This window comes from Meles meles, chromosome X (genome assembly GCF_922984935.1).
Source record: "Meles meles chromosome X, mMelMel3.1 paternal haplotype, whole genome shotgun sequence".
Lineage (NCBI taxonomy): Eukaryota > Metazoa > Chordata > Mammalia > Carnivora > Mustelidae > Meles > Meles meles.
The window spans coordinates 42,814,995-42,828,185 of record NC_060087.1 but is presented as its reverse complement, the minus strand read 5'-3'; positions in this window follow the sequence as shown (position 1 = coordinate 42,828,185).

Here is a 13,191-nt window from a genome sequence, read left to right as displayed (position 1 = left end):
TGCTGATTCTAGGCCCCCTCAAAGCACAAAGGTAAGATATAAATATAGATGCATATACACATATGTAAGTCCACACACGCATCTATCTTTCTGCTTATAGATTAAAATCTATGAGTTCCTACTGACATCTACAACACCAATCCAACACCACAATGTTCATCCTAGACTTTTCCTTTTCTGTATTTTTAACTCCCTTTCCCAGCAGTGAGAATCCTGATTCTCCTTATCCACAAGAATTTACTTATCTCAATCCCAAGATACACATTCAGTAGTTTCAGATTCACTAACTGATATTACTGTGGAAAACAAGTCTACCAACTAGGGGTCAATACTTGTCACAGTCCCTTTTGTCTTTAGCCTGATGGATACCATGTTTAAAAGTTACCCAGGGAAGGGGCACCTGGGTGGCTCAGTGGGTTAAGCCGCTGCCTTCGGCTCAGGTCATGAATCTCAGGGTCCTGGGATCGAGTCCCACATCGGGCTCTCTGCTCAGCAGCGAGCCTGCTTCCCTCTCTCTCTCTCTGCCTGCTTCTCTGTCTACTTGTGATCTCTCTCTGTCAAATAAATAAATAAAATCTTAAAAAAAAAAAGTTACCCGGGGTAGTTCTTCCTGCTCTCCTTCTGTGAGGCTGTGTTTGTAATACAGTCAAGGTTATTTGTTTCTGTTTGTATTCCTTCTTTAGGGTCCTCCCCATCCCTGTTCATTTTAATTATTTATTTATTTTAATTTTTAAAAAGAATTATTTATTTATTTAGGGGAAGGAGGGGCAGAGGGAGAGAGAGTCTCAAGCAGACTCTGGGCTGAGGGCGGACCCACCATGGGGTTCAGTCTCGTGACCCTGAGCCAAAACCAAGAGTCGGATGCTTAACCAATGTGCCACCCAGGCGCCCCTAATTTATTTATTTATTTATTTAAAGATGTTATTTATTTATTTGACAGAGAAAGAGAGGGAACACAAGTAGGGGGAGTGGGAGAGGGAAAAGCAGGCTTCCCACTGGTAAGGGAGCCTGATGCGGGGCTTGATTCCGGGACCCTGGGATCATGACCTGAGCCGAAGGCAGTTGCTTAACAACTGAGTCACCCAGGCACCTCTAATTTTATTTATTTTTTAAGTATGTAAAACATTAATGTGGTTTCCAAAGTCAGAACTATACCTACAAGTATACTCAGAGAGGTATGCCTCCTTCATTCTATTCTTTCTCACCAGGTCCCTCCTAGCCCCTCTAGGCAACCAACTTTAACAGTTTATCCCTCCTATGTTTCTTTCTGTAAAGATATGCAAATATACGTGTTTCCTTAAAGACTCTAGTTTCTTGCAATGAAGGGTTGCTTAGATTGCTGTAGATACTTTTCCCTTTTTTAAAAAAATTATTTATTTATTTATATATAAGTAAGCTCTATACCCAATGTGAGGCTTTGAATTCATGACCCCGAGATCAAGAATCCCATGTTCTGGGACGCCTGGTTGGCTCAGTTGTTTAAGCAGCTGCCTTCGGCTCAGGTCATCATCCCAGGGTCCTGGGATCGAGCCCCGTGTTGTGCTCCCTGCTCAGCAGAGAGCCTGCTTCTCCCTCTCCTTCTGCCTGCCCATCTGACTACTTGTGCTCTCTCTCTCTGTGTGTCAAAGAATAAATAAAATCTTAAAAAAAAAAAAGGATCTCACGTTCTACAGACTGAACCAGCCACACGCCCCACTTTTCTTTCTTTTACTTTTCTCTTTTTTTTAACTGAAGCATCGTTGACATGCAGTTTTATATTAGTTTCAGATGTACAACACACCTGACAATTCTTTTTTTTAAGATTATTTATTTATTTATTTGACAGACAGAGATCACAAGTAGGCAGAGAGGCAGGCAGCGCGGGGTGGGGGGAGGAGCCGAAGGCGGAGGCTTAACCCACTGAGCCACCCAGGCGTCCCCATACCTGACAATTCTATACATTGTGCAATGCTCACCACGATGAGTGAACACACCATCTGTCACCGTGCAAAGTTAGTATAATATTATTGACTATGTTCCCTACACTGCACTTTTCATCCTTGTGACTTCTTTATTTTATAACTGGAAGTTTGTACCTCTTCATCCTTTTCACCTATTTCACCCATCTCCCACCCCCATCCCCTCGGGCAACCACTACTTTGTTCTTTGTATTTATGAGTCTATTTCTGTGTTTGTTTGTTTACTCTGTTTTTCAGATTCCATGTATAAGTGAAATCATATAGTATTTGTCTTTTTCTGTGGGACGTATTTCACTTAGCATGATACCCTCTAGGTCCAGATGCTTCTGTGCACTTTCCTATTTTCACTTAACATATGTCCTGGAATCACTCCTCATCAGTTCATAGCATTGATCTTTCTAGAGCTGTGCAGGACTCTGCTGAGTGAATGAATGAATGAATGTGCCACAGTCTCTTCAACTACACTGCCTATGTATAGGAACTGATATTGTTGCCAGTATTTTGCGGTTCTTAATCATGCTTCAGTGTCTATATATTTTCACAGTGTTGGAGATGTATTTTTGGGGCAAATTTTGGGAAGTGGGGTTGTTGGGGCAAAAGAGAAACAAGTATGTATTCCCCTCCATTTGGGTTGTAAAAAGGACATTTTAAAAAGCACAGAGAATGGACCCCTGGGTGGCTCAGTTGGTTAAGCATCTGCCTTTGGCTCAGGTCATGATCCTTGGATCCTGGGATCGAGCCCCACGTCGGGCTCCCTGCTCAGTGGGGAGCGTGCTTCTCCATTTGCCTAGCTCTCTCACTCTCTGACAAATAAAAATACAAGTCTTCAAAAAAGCACAGAGAAGAGGGGCACCTGGGTGGCTCAGCCAGTTAAGCGTCCAACTCTTGGTATCATCTCAGGACATGATCTCATGGTCGTGGGATTGGGGACCCAAATTAGGCTCTGGCTCCGTGTGGAGTCGTCTTCAGATTCTCATTCCCTTCCCCTCTACCCCTCCCCCTGCTGACTCACTTTCTCTCTCAAATAAATAAATAAAATCTTAAAAAAAAAAAACACAGAGAAGAAAAGCTACTATTCACAAGAGAAACCAAACAGACTTTCTTGCTACCATTCAATAGTCTATGTTGGTTTTAAGACTGAGGGATTTAACTTCACAAAAAAGTGGCTTTTCCGGAGTGATTTAATTTCACCAGCATTGTTGAAGCCTCTGTGGGTGGCTACACCCTTCCCCACACAGTGTGATGCTGTCATAGAAGCCACCCATTTCACAGAGGCAACCACTGAGGTCACATGTGGTAAGCCACGTGAGGGGCCATCAGTGAACAGGTATCTTTGATTCAAAGTCTGTCTGGGCTATAGGTGATTTTAGAGATTAAGCATTTGTTTCTTTGGGAGTCCCAGAAAAATCTGATCAAAGCTCTCACCTTACAAACACACCCAGGAAGAGGGAAAAACAACCCACATGCAGGAGCTGACCTCGCACTCACAGCCAGCCTCTGGTGTCCTCCTGTTGAACACGAACAATTTCCCAGAACGCTGGCCTCAGAGAAGGCCACTCCGCAACCGCAATCAATCAAGACAAAAAAAACGAGACCACTCCATAATCACGTCTGAACACAGACAGAACAGGAGCACTGTCCAAGCCACAGAAGTGACCGGATAGTTCCCCTCACCTGGTTAATAGGCTGCTTCTTTACCAATTTATTTAAAAAATATTTATTTATGTATTTGAGAGAGCGAGAGAGTGCATGTGCACGTGAGTGCAGGCTGGGGCGGGGGGGGGGGGGCGGTGAGGGGCAGAGGGATAGAGAAACTCAAGCAGACTCCCAAAGCCTGCACTGGGGGCTTGATCTGTCAACCCTGAAATCATGACCTGAGCTGAAACCAAGAGTTGGATGCTAAACCGACTGGGCCACTCAGGCTCCCCTTTACCTGTTTCAACTTTAGCCTCACTCTAGTCTTCTCTCTTTCTAGATAAGATTTATGAAGATTCCCAATCAAAAGGATGCCTATGTGGCTCAGTCGATTAAGCATCTGTCTGCTGTCAGCTCAGGTCATGATACCAGTATCCTGGGATTGAGTCCTATATCAGGGTCCCTGCTCAGTGGGGAGCCTGCTTCTTCCTCTGTACTCTCTTTCTCGTAAGTAAATAAAATCTTAAAAAAAAAAAAAAAAAGATTATCCAACATAGAACGCCCTTCTATGAGCAAATCCAGAGCAAAGCACTGCTTCCTCAATCTCGCCACCAAATCACCTAACACCAGCCCAAATCCTAGAAGAATCCTCTCTAACACCAGAGACTGAGACATCCCCTCGTTGCCCACAGTGTGCTCTGTCTCTTGTTGTAACAAGCAAGCAATCCAACTTGTTGAACCACAGATATATTCCTGGGGGGTCTTTGGTTGGTGGGCTTTTGTGGCAGTTACGGAGTTTGCTGCAAGTTCAAGACCTCTTGGGAAACTCTAGTGCACAGACTCCTAATTAAGTGGACTTGAGTCTAGAGCATCAGTAATGCCATTTAATAGATGGAAAAATTGAGGTCTAGACAGAGAGTGACTTCCTCAAAGCCCCACCTTGGTCCAGTAGCTGGGTGGAAACTGACAGCCATGATGGCTGATCCCAGGGTGAGGTCTGTCCAGCAGACTCGGCGCCTATCCCCGAGCCCATTCTGGCATAGCCGAGCTCCAACATGTGGTCCCCTGTGCCTGGGCCGCAGAGCTCTCGGCAGGACACACACGTGCTCATCTCTGAAGCATGGCTTCTTTTCCTCTTTGCCTTGTTTTCTTTCCTTTTTTTTTTTTAAAAGATTTTATTTATTTATTTGACAAACAGAGATCCCAAGTAGGCAGAGAGGCAGGCAGAGAGAGGGGGACGCAGGCTCCCCACTGAGTGGAGAGTCCAATGCGGGGCTTGATCCCGGAACCCTGGGATCATGACCTGAGCCGAAGGCAGCGGCTTAATCCACTGAGCCACCCAGGCGCCCCTGCCTTGTTTTCTTTCTGTAGAGCAGTAAGATTCCAGGTTGAGGCGAGGGATAAGGGAACCGCCACACCTGAGTTGCCCTCAAGGGGTTCAGGCAGTGAGGCCTCAGCCCAAAGAGGCTCCATCTTCTGTGTCCCAGTGTTGGGTCCCTCACAGAACCTGTCATCAGGAGCGCACCTAATTCCCATCTCTGTTTCCCGTTGCATACACCTTCCCACCTTTGTCCACGCCATGTCCCTGCTCGGGGTGCCCTCCGCTTCTCATCCTTGAGCCCTGGCAATTTCCCTTCAAGATCCAGCTCGGTGGGGTGCCTGGGTGGCTCAGTCCGTTAAGCATCTCAGGTCATGATCCCGGGATCCTGGGATCGAGTCCCACATCGGGCTCCCTGTCCAGCAGGAAGCTTGCTTCTCCCTCTGCCTCTGCCACGCCCCTTGCTCCTACGCTCTGTCTCTCTCTTGCTCTCTCTCACTCTTGCTCTCTCAAATAAATAAAATATTTAAAAAAAAAAGATCCAGCTCAGTATTACCTCTGAGGTGGGGGCTGCTGGCTTTCCCCACTCCTGCCTCTGTGACTCCCACCCCCAGACAGACCCTCTCTTCAAAAGCCTCATCACGCAGAAGTGCCTGTTTATTCTCTCACGAGGCAGGACCCACCCCTCTGTCCAGTCTGGGACCCTAGCACCTGGGCTGGGAAGCCAGGCTGGGCTTCCGGGCCACGTCCAGCAAGTGCTGACTCCAGAACTTCATTTAAGTAGGTTAAGTGAGGGAGGGGTGATTGCTGCTGGCAGTCTGTGAGTACTCTGGATGGGGCCCCCAAATCCATCTCTGGATTGGGGGAGTCACTGACCCTCCTCCCCACCCTACAGCCTATTGCCCTCACCTTCTTGCACCCCACCACCTGCAAGCTTCCTTCCAGAGCCAGCTAAGGCCTCTCTGCAGCGCATGTCCCCTACCCCAGGTCCCTCTGGCACCCCAAGATCAGACCGCACCAACCTCACATCAAGCTGTTAAAGCTGTGGGCCTTTCCTGGCTGGGCCTGACCCCTGGAAGTCTATCTGCTGCACGGGGTTTTGCTCAGCCCTGGGGCCTCGTTCCCTGCCAAGGGTGTCATCCCGGGGACACATCCTCCCCTGTCCTGGCAGGTGCTCCCTGTGGAGGACAGTGCCATCCAGCAGAAGCTGTGATGCCTGGGGCTCCTGAGAGGCCTAGGACGGGTCTTTTAGATAAAACTTCAGCTATCCTGGGGGAAAAACCAGGAGCTGCTTCCCTCAAGGAAATTCTTCGAGCCCCAGCTGGGGGAGGCCTCTATCTCTGGTTAGGTACGCTCAGCAGCACGGCTACCCTGGCCACTGCTTTCCGACCCCTCTGCGTCCCCATGTCTCTTGCGAGTCCCCCAGCTCTGCGGAGCTTGGGGTCCACTGGGAGGCTCATGCCTAATGCCTCAGACCGTACTGGGTCCCTGGAGCATGAACCCAGAGCATGTGGCATGGACCAGAGTTCTTTTTTTTTTTTTTTTAAAGATTGTATTTATTTACTTGTCAGTGAAAGAGAGAGGGGGAGCACAAGCAGGGGGAGCAGCAGGCAGAGGGAGAAGCGCGTCCCCACTGAGCAAGGAGCCTAGTGCGGAGCTAGATCCCCGCACCCTGGGCTCATTACCGAAACTGAAGGCAGACATTTAAACCACGGAGCCACCCAGGCTTCCCGGGATCAGAGTTCTTAATAGCATCTGCAGACCAAACAGCCATCTGTGCATCTCTCTGTCCTTCTGTCAGGCCATTCCAGGGACCGTTCCCTTAACGGCCTCCTTCCTGAGGTTTGGAGTCTTCTGTTTCTTTGAATTGTGGGTTGGTAGGCATGTCTCATCGAGATCTGGAGCAAGAGCGGGCCAGCCACTCCCAGGTCTCTGGCCACATTCTCTGCAGGCTGGCTCTTTGGCATGGATGTTGCCCCTGGCTTCCCCCGGGGGCCGGGAATTAAAGGTCCCTGCTCAGCTCTCCCATGTCAGCTTCTGTCTCTCAGCCCTCCATCCACCCTATGTTTCAAACACACTCAGCTCTCTTATACCTCCCAGAATCCACCCGTGTTCTTCCCACTTCTCAGAATGCCTTTCCTCCTCCTCTCTCTCTCTCTCTCTGAACACCCACGTCTCCATCAACATTCAGCTAAAATGGCATTGTCACGATTTAAATGCTCCTCGGGGTTTCCACAGCATTGATCGGAGACTTCAGAAGTGAGATATGCCTAAGGATGTCTCTCCAGCTACACTGGGAGGCTTAAAAGGAGGGGGAGAGGACATGATTCATCTCCGTGTTCCCAATACATGGCCCAAGACGGAGCCACAGCTGTCACTGGTTATTATGCGGGTGGACAGACGCGTGGACGGTTGGGTAGGTGTTATGGGTGGGTGGGTGGATGGGCAGATGAACGGAAAGAAGAATGGGTAGGTGGGTCACTGGTGGGTGGCTACCTGGGCGCAAGGCTAGATGAGTGGCTGGGGGACGGGTGAGGGGGTGGATGGACGGAAGAGTAGACCGTGACTGTTTTAATGTTCTAACCCGTCCTACCTGCTTCTTGGAACCTCCTGCTCTGGCCCTCATCATCCAGAATCATCCAGAACAGACCTTCTCCCTTTTGAGAAAGCTCCTTCCTCCATGTTAGAAATTGATGCCTGATGAAACACACCTATCTAACAGCTCCTTCAAAGGAAGGGAGCAGAAGAGCCCAGAACTCTGAACTGCCTGGTAGTGCCATCCATCTTGGATGGAGACCTAAGATGGGAAGGAGGTTTCTCTTTTCTCCTGGGCCACCTTAATGTGACTTTGTCCCCTGCATCCTTGGAGATCGTCCCCCCCAAGATATCTCTCCTGTTCTTTGGCTACTACACTGCCCTAAATTCTACCATAAGACTGACTCCTTTCCTGTGCTTTCGACAGGCTCTGCCACAAAACACTGTGGAAGATGTTGACATTTGGCTATAAACGACCTTTTCATCTGTCACAGGACACAGAATTTCTGGTGAGATGAGGTGGCTTTCCTGCATAGACCCAAGGATCTAAAAAGCTGGGCAGAGAGGGACCAAGGCCTCCAGGGATCCCATTTAAGGTTTTGGTGGTGGCCTGTGGCCGTAGGCAGGCATTCTTTTTTTTTTTTTAAAAGATTTTATTTTTATTTATTTATTTGACAGAGTAAGAGAACACAAGCAGAGTGGGGTGAGAAGCAAACTCCCCGCTGAGCAGGGAGCCCGATGCTGGACTCGATCCCAGAACGCTGGGATCATGACCTGAGCCGAAGGCAGATAGATGCCTAACCATCTGAGCCACCCAGGTGCGGGGCAGGCATTCTTTGGTCAAACTCAGCACTACTTCACTCTTCCACTAAATAGTTCGCCCATCATGTCTTTCGACAGTACCCCTCACCCCACCCCCAGCCGTGTGGTTCTTAATGGGGTTAATTCCCCCGGCCCCGCCCTGCCCAAAGCTCCCAGAGTAGACCCGTGATTAGCCTGGCCCGTCAGAGCAATCTGTCCTCCCCTCCCCACTGCAGGGTCAGGGAGGGGCGTATGACCCCTGACGGACCATGACTAAAGCTGGGACTTCAGGGAACGAAGTCTCTCGGTCCTGCTCAGGTGGAGGCCCGGTGACCACCACAAGAGGGGAGCCCACTGAGGACGAAGCTAGCAAACACAGAACCCACCCACTCCCCCAGGAGGGAGAGGCAGGGTGCAGGCCCCGCGCCCCACCCCCTCCTCCAGGTCTCTTCACTCGAGTAAGTCCCTTTGCCTTTGGCTGATTTGGCTTGTGTCTCTGACACAACCCAGATCCCTGAAGAATACCTCCACCTTGGACCCCCTCAGGCCATTGAGTCTGTCCCCTGGCCTCTGTTTAAGTTCCCCTGGTAGGCCTCGGGAGTGGCCTGAACCAAATTTTCCTCCTCAGCAGCCAAGAAACTTGGCCACCTGGGCTCGCAGCCAACTCTCCCAGTCAACCTGCTGGGCGACTTCCTGTGGCCTGCGTGGGAGGGCCTCTCCCTTTCTTGTCTGCTCTGCTTTGTCAACTGGAAAGCAAGTCCCAGCCTGGGAGAGCCTCGGCTTCTTGCTATTGTGCTCTTGGAGACCTTCCGTTTCTCTCTCAGCGGTGGGTGCCTAGGTCTTCAGCGAGGCCCAGCTCCAACGTGCCCACTGCACAGATGGAGAAACCAAGGTGACTTGCCCCAGGGCACCCCACAGTTACCTGGCAGGTATTCCCCTTTCCTTGCTCTCTTCCCCTCTGTGTCCTCCGGGTCCTGGGATCTCCTGGGCGGTGGCATGGGGGCGCCAGTGAGAGCCAGCCGGGCGTGTCCTTGCTGGCCAGGGCTCTGACTCACTGATCCACCCACCCAGGGAGCCCTTACTGGGGATCTGAGCCAAGGATGGGGGAGCGAGGTCCTGCTAGGCCAGAATCTGGGAGGCCATCTCAAAGCATCTTTTAGAAAATGTCTACCCCTGGAAGTTGTGCCAAGCCCACGACAGACCGAATGCCTGATACGGAGACTTACTTACCCAGCACTGACTCTGATCAGACAATTCTGAAGCTCACTTAATCTCCACACCGCTAGAAGGCAGGAACCATAATTACCTGCATTTTATCGATAAGGAAGCTGAAGCCCCTTAGTCTAAATAACCCACCCAAGAATAAAGCATTCCCCTCCTGGGGGTTATCACCAGCACGATGGCCCAGAGTGGCAAGGGGGGAGCATTTTAGCACCTGTGTCCTCAATAAACCCACCCAAACGGCCTGGGGTCGGGGAGCTGGCTTGGTCTTAGATCCGCATCAGGGCCCAACACAGAGGGTGGGAAGCAATGGGGTGGGGGCGGGGGGAGGACCTCACCCCAGAGGGTCATTCCATGTCCCCACAGCAAGGGATGTGTCACAGTCCCATTCCACACCCTAGGGGAAGCACGCCCCACCCCTACCCCACCCCCACTCAGGGAGCAGGGCAGAGCTCAGGAGCTCAGAAAGGCTTGGATCCAGCTCTGTCTCCCAGCCCCCACCCCCTCACCCCCTCAAGGGTCACTTCAGGCAAGTGCCTCCCCCACCCCCACCCCCACCCCCACCCCCACCGGTGACCTCATCTGTGCTAAGAGCTGGTAGATGCAATGAAAGGAGAGTTTCCAAAATGGTAATATTGTGACTCACGCAAATATAAATTCAACCCATGTCAAAGATTTTAGGCGGGTCTTCCGTGAAGGCGACAGCTGGGGAGAAGTTACCCCCAGCTCAAAGGACAGTCTGTGAAACAGACATATATAGGCTACTGGAGACACGGGAGCGAGTTTGCCGCCCCTATGCTTCCCTCTGATGGGTTAGGGTGGGGTGGGGTGGGGGAACCAGGGCTGGTGGCATAGGTGAAATTTGTCAAGAGATGCTTTTGGTATAGAACCTGTCGTTATACTGGGACTCATCTTTTCTTGAGGGCTGCTGTCAGTGGTGATTCGGCAGGACAAAACCCATTTGCATGTTTACGAGCAGATACCATCAGCCGGCACATGTCAACTCCTGTCTTTATAGAGTTTCGCAATGGTCCAGTCAGAGACAAGGTTGCTGCCCCCCGCAGATCAGATAAACCACAAAGGTCTGCTTGCTGACACCAGCTTTCCGCTGAAAGGACGCCTGGGAATAGTTCTGTCCATTGAAAAGCCTTTAGAGGTTTTTCCTGACAACCTAAGGGGCTGGACCAGACAAAGGCTGAGATGCTTTCCAGCTCAGAGGCATCCCGGGGCGAAGGCCTTTCCAGCCCCGGGGGGCAGAGTGGTGTCCCCATTTGGGACACTACCTTTAAAGCCCTGGACACTGAGGGGTGCCACTATCTCACCTAGTGCCTTTGTGAACCTCAGACAAGGACGCTCCTACCTCTGGATGGACCCAGGCCCAAGCCGGGACCCAGGGATGCAAGAGGAGCCCAGGCTGCGTTTCTGTCCCCACTTTCCTCCTTGGCCAGGTGTCTTTTGCCCTGCTGCCATCTGACATTCCCCGGTCCTTTGTGATGACCCCCTGGAGGGTCTAGAAGAAAGCCGTGGGCTTGGGGTTGAGATGGGAGCAAAGGACGGTCCTGACACCACGCCCAAGGAGCTTTTCATAGGGGAAGCTGGCAGGGCTGGGGGGCTGACACTGGAAAGGCGGAAAGGGAAAGTGTGGGGGTACGTAGGCCTCCCCTGATAGATTCGGGTGGGCTGGTGGGGAACAAGCACTAGTGGCTTAGGCGGGGACGCCTTCCTAGCCCAGGCGTGCAGCACCTCCCGGCCTGGCCTCCCTGCTGCTTCCCCAGCCTTGACCTTGGGGGCAGAGCGTAAGGACTCAGAGAGGACCGAGGGGTAGGATGGTAGTCCAGTCCTGGGGAGCACCTGCCTGCTCACTGTCCACGGGCTACTCTTTCAGGCTAAATTCTTCCCTGGGCCTGGGCTGCAGACAGGCAAGCTATTCTGCCGTGAAGAATACTGAGGTTCAGAAAGGGCAGGTGGCTTACACTAGGCTCCAGGGGCCGTGGAACCCTTACCTGCTCCCTAACCGTAAGCTGCTTCTTCCAGGGACTGAAAGACAGCTCCCCCCACCCGCCAATCCTCCTTCATCCCTGGGCCCCTCCTAGGCCCGGGCACTTGGTTTCGAAGCCACCCGAGAGCCAGGAGCAGCTTCCCGACCAAACAAATAATGCCATTCCACTCCCAGGCCGTTGCCTGACTGTTCCCGTGCTTTGACTTCTCTCTCCCTACTCCCAACCCTGAGCATCCAGGCCCTCCCCATTGCCACAGGCCCCGCCTTTCCTGCACTTTCCTACCCCACCCTCTAGGAAGCCTTATCTGAGTCTCTTTTCCCGGCTCTGAGCGGCTTCCTGGTGCTTCTCTTTCCTACTTGGTGGCTTATAAGCATTGCCCATCTTTCCCGGAGTCTGGAGTCTGGCCACCTTGTCTCTGGGTTGCCACAGAGCCCAGCATAGTGCTCGACTTGGGAGCATGGGGCGGAATGAAAGAAGGGGCATTTTCTAAGCTCCGAGTTTTTTTGTATTTGTTTTTTAAAAATTTTCTTTATTTGACAGAGAGAGAGAGTGAGAGAGAGCGAGTGTGTGCGCACAAGCAGGGGAGACACAGGCAGAGGAAGAGGGAGAAGCAGGCTCCCGACCACGTGGCCTCCATCCCAGGACCCTGGGCTCTTGACCTGAGCCAAAGGCAGATGATTAACAGACTGAGCCACCCAGGCGCCCCCAAGTGACCAGGTTTAGGAAAAGCAAAATGATGCTGGAGTTCACTCCCCTGGCTCCACCAAAAACTGGATTCTCATAGAAAGCACATTCCTTGGTTTCCCTTATAATCCCCTCCAGGTGTAGGCAGAAGTGAAGCTGCTGACCCACCCTCCCCCCATGGTCACGTGTGGATGCACAGACGGCATACGCGGGCCCACAGATAGCGCCCTCCAAGCCATAGGCACATCTGAACACGTGAGCGTACCCATACTCGGGCCCCTAGGGGTCCACATACACACATGCCCCCAGCCAAGCCTATGGCTGCACCTGGAACCTTGCACACACACACACACACACACACACACACATGCACATTTATACAGGGTCCGTGTGCACAACACCCCAGGTGCAGACCCGTGGACAAATACACACCCATGCACACATGTGTTTATGGGCACCCAGGGGTACACATACATAGATGCCCAGGCCTGAGCTCATGGACACACCTGCACTCGTGCACGCACCTATTCACAGGTGCCCAGAGGCACACGTGCACAGACATCATGGTCCAGGCTCCTAGACACTTATGGTATCCTTGCACATATGTGTGCACTGATGAGCACCAAAGGATACATGAGCACGAACACCCAGACCCGGGCCAACAAAAACACATGCGGTGGCACCACGCACATACCGATGCACAGGCTTCCAGGGGTCCGTGTGTATAGACCTCCACTCCCATCCCAGTGTGTGCATCTGTTCACTCACACTTGCACATGCTTGCGCACCTGGGGTGTATACGTGCACAGAACCTCGACACATAAGCCTGGGCCAGTGGGCTCTCCCACACCTGTGTGCTCACACACAGCCGTGCACAGGCACCCTGGGCTGCACGCGTACACACCCAGACACAAACACTCAGACTTGTGACTGCGGCCACCGGGGTCTGAACTGGAATCTCACGCATGAGCACACCCTCATGAGTCTGCATGATTACTTTTCACAAACACCCTCTCTGGGGTGCAGGCCCCTTTGCACC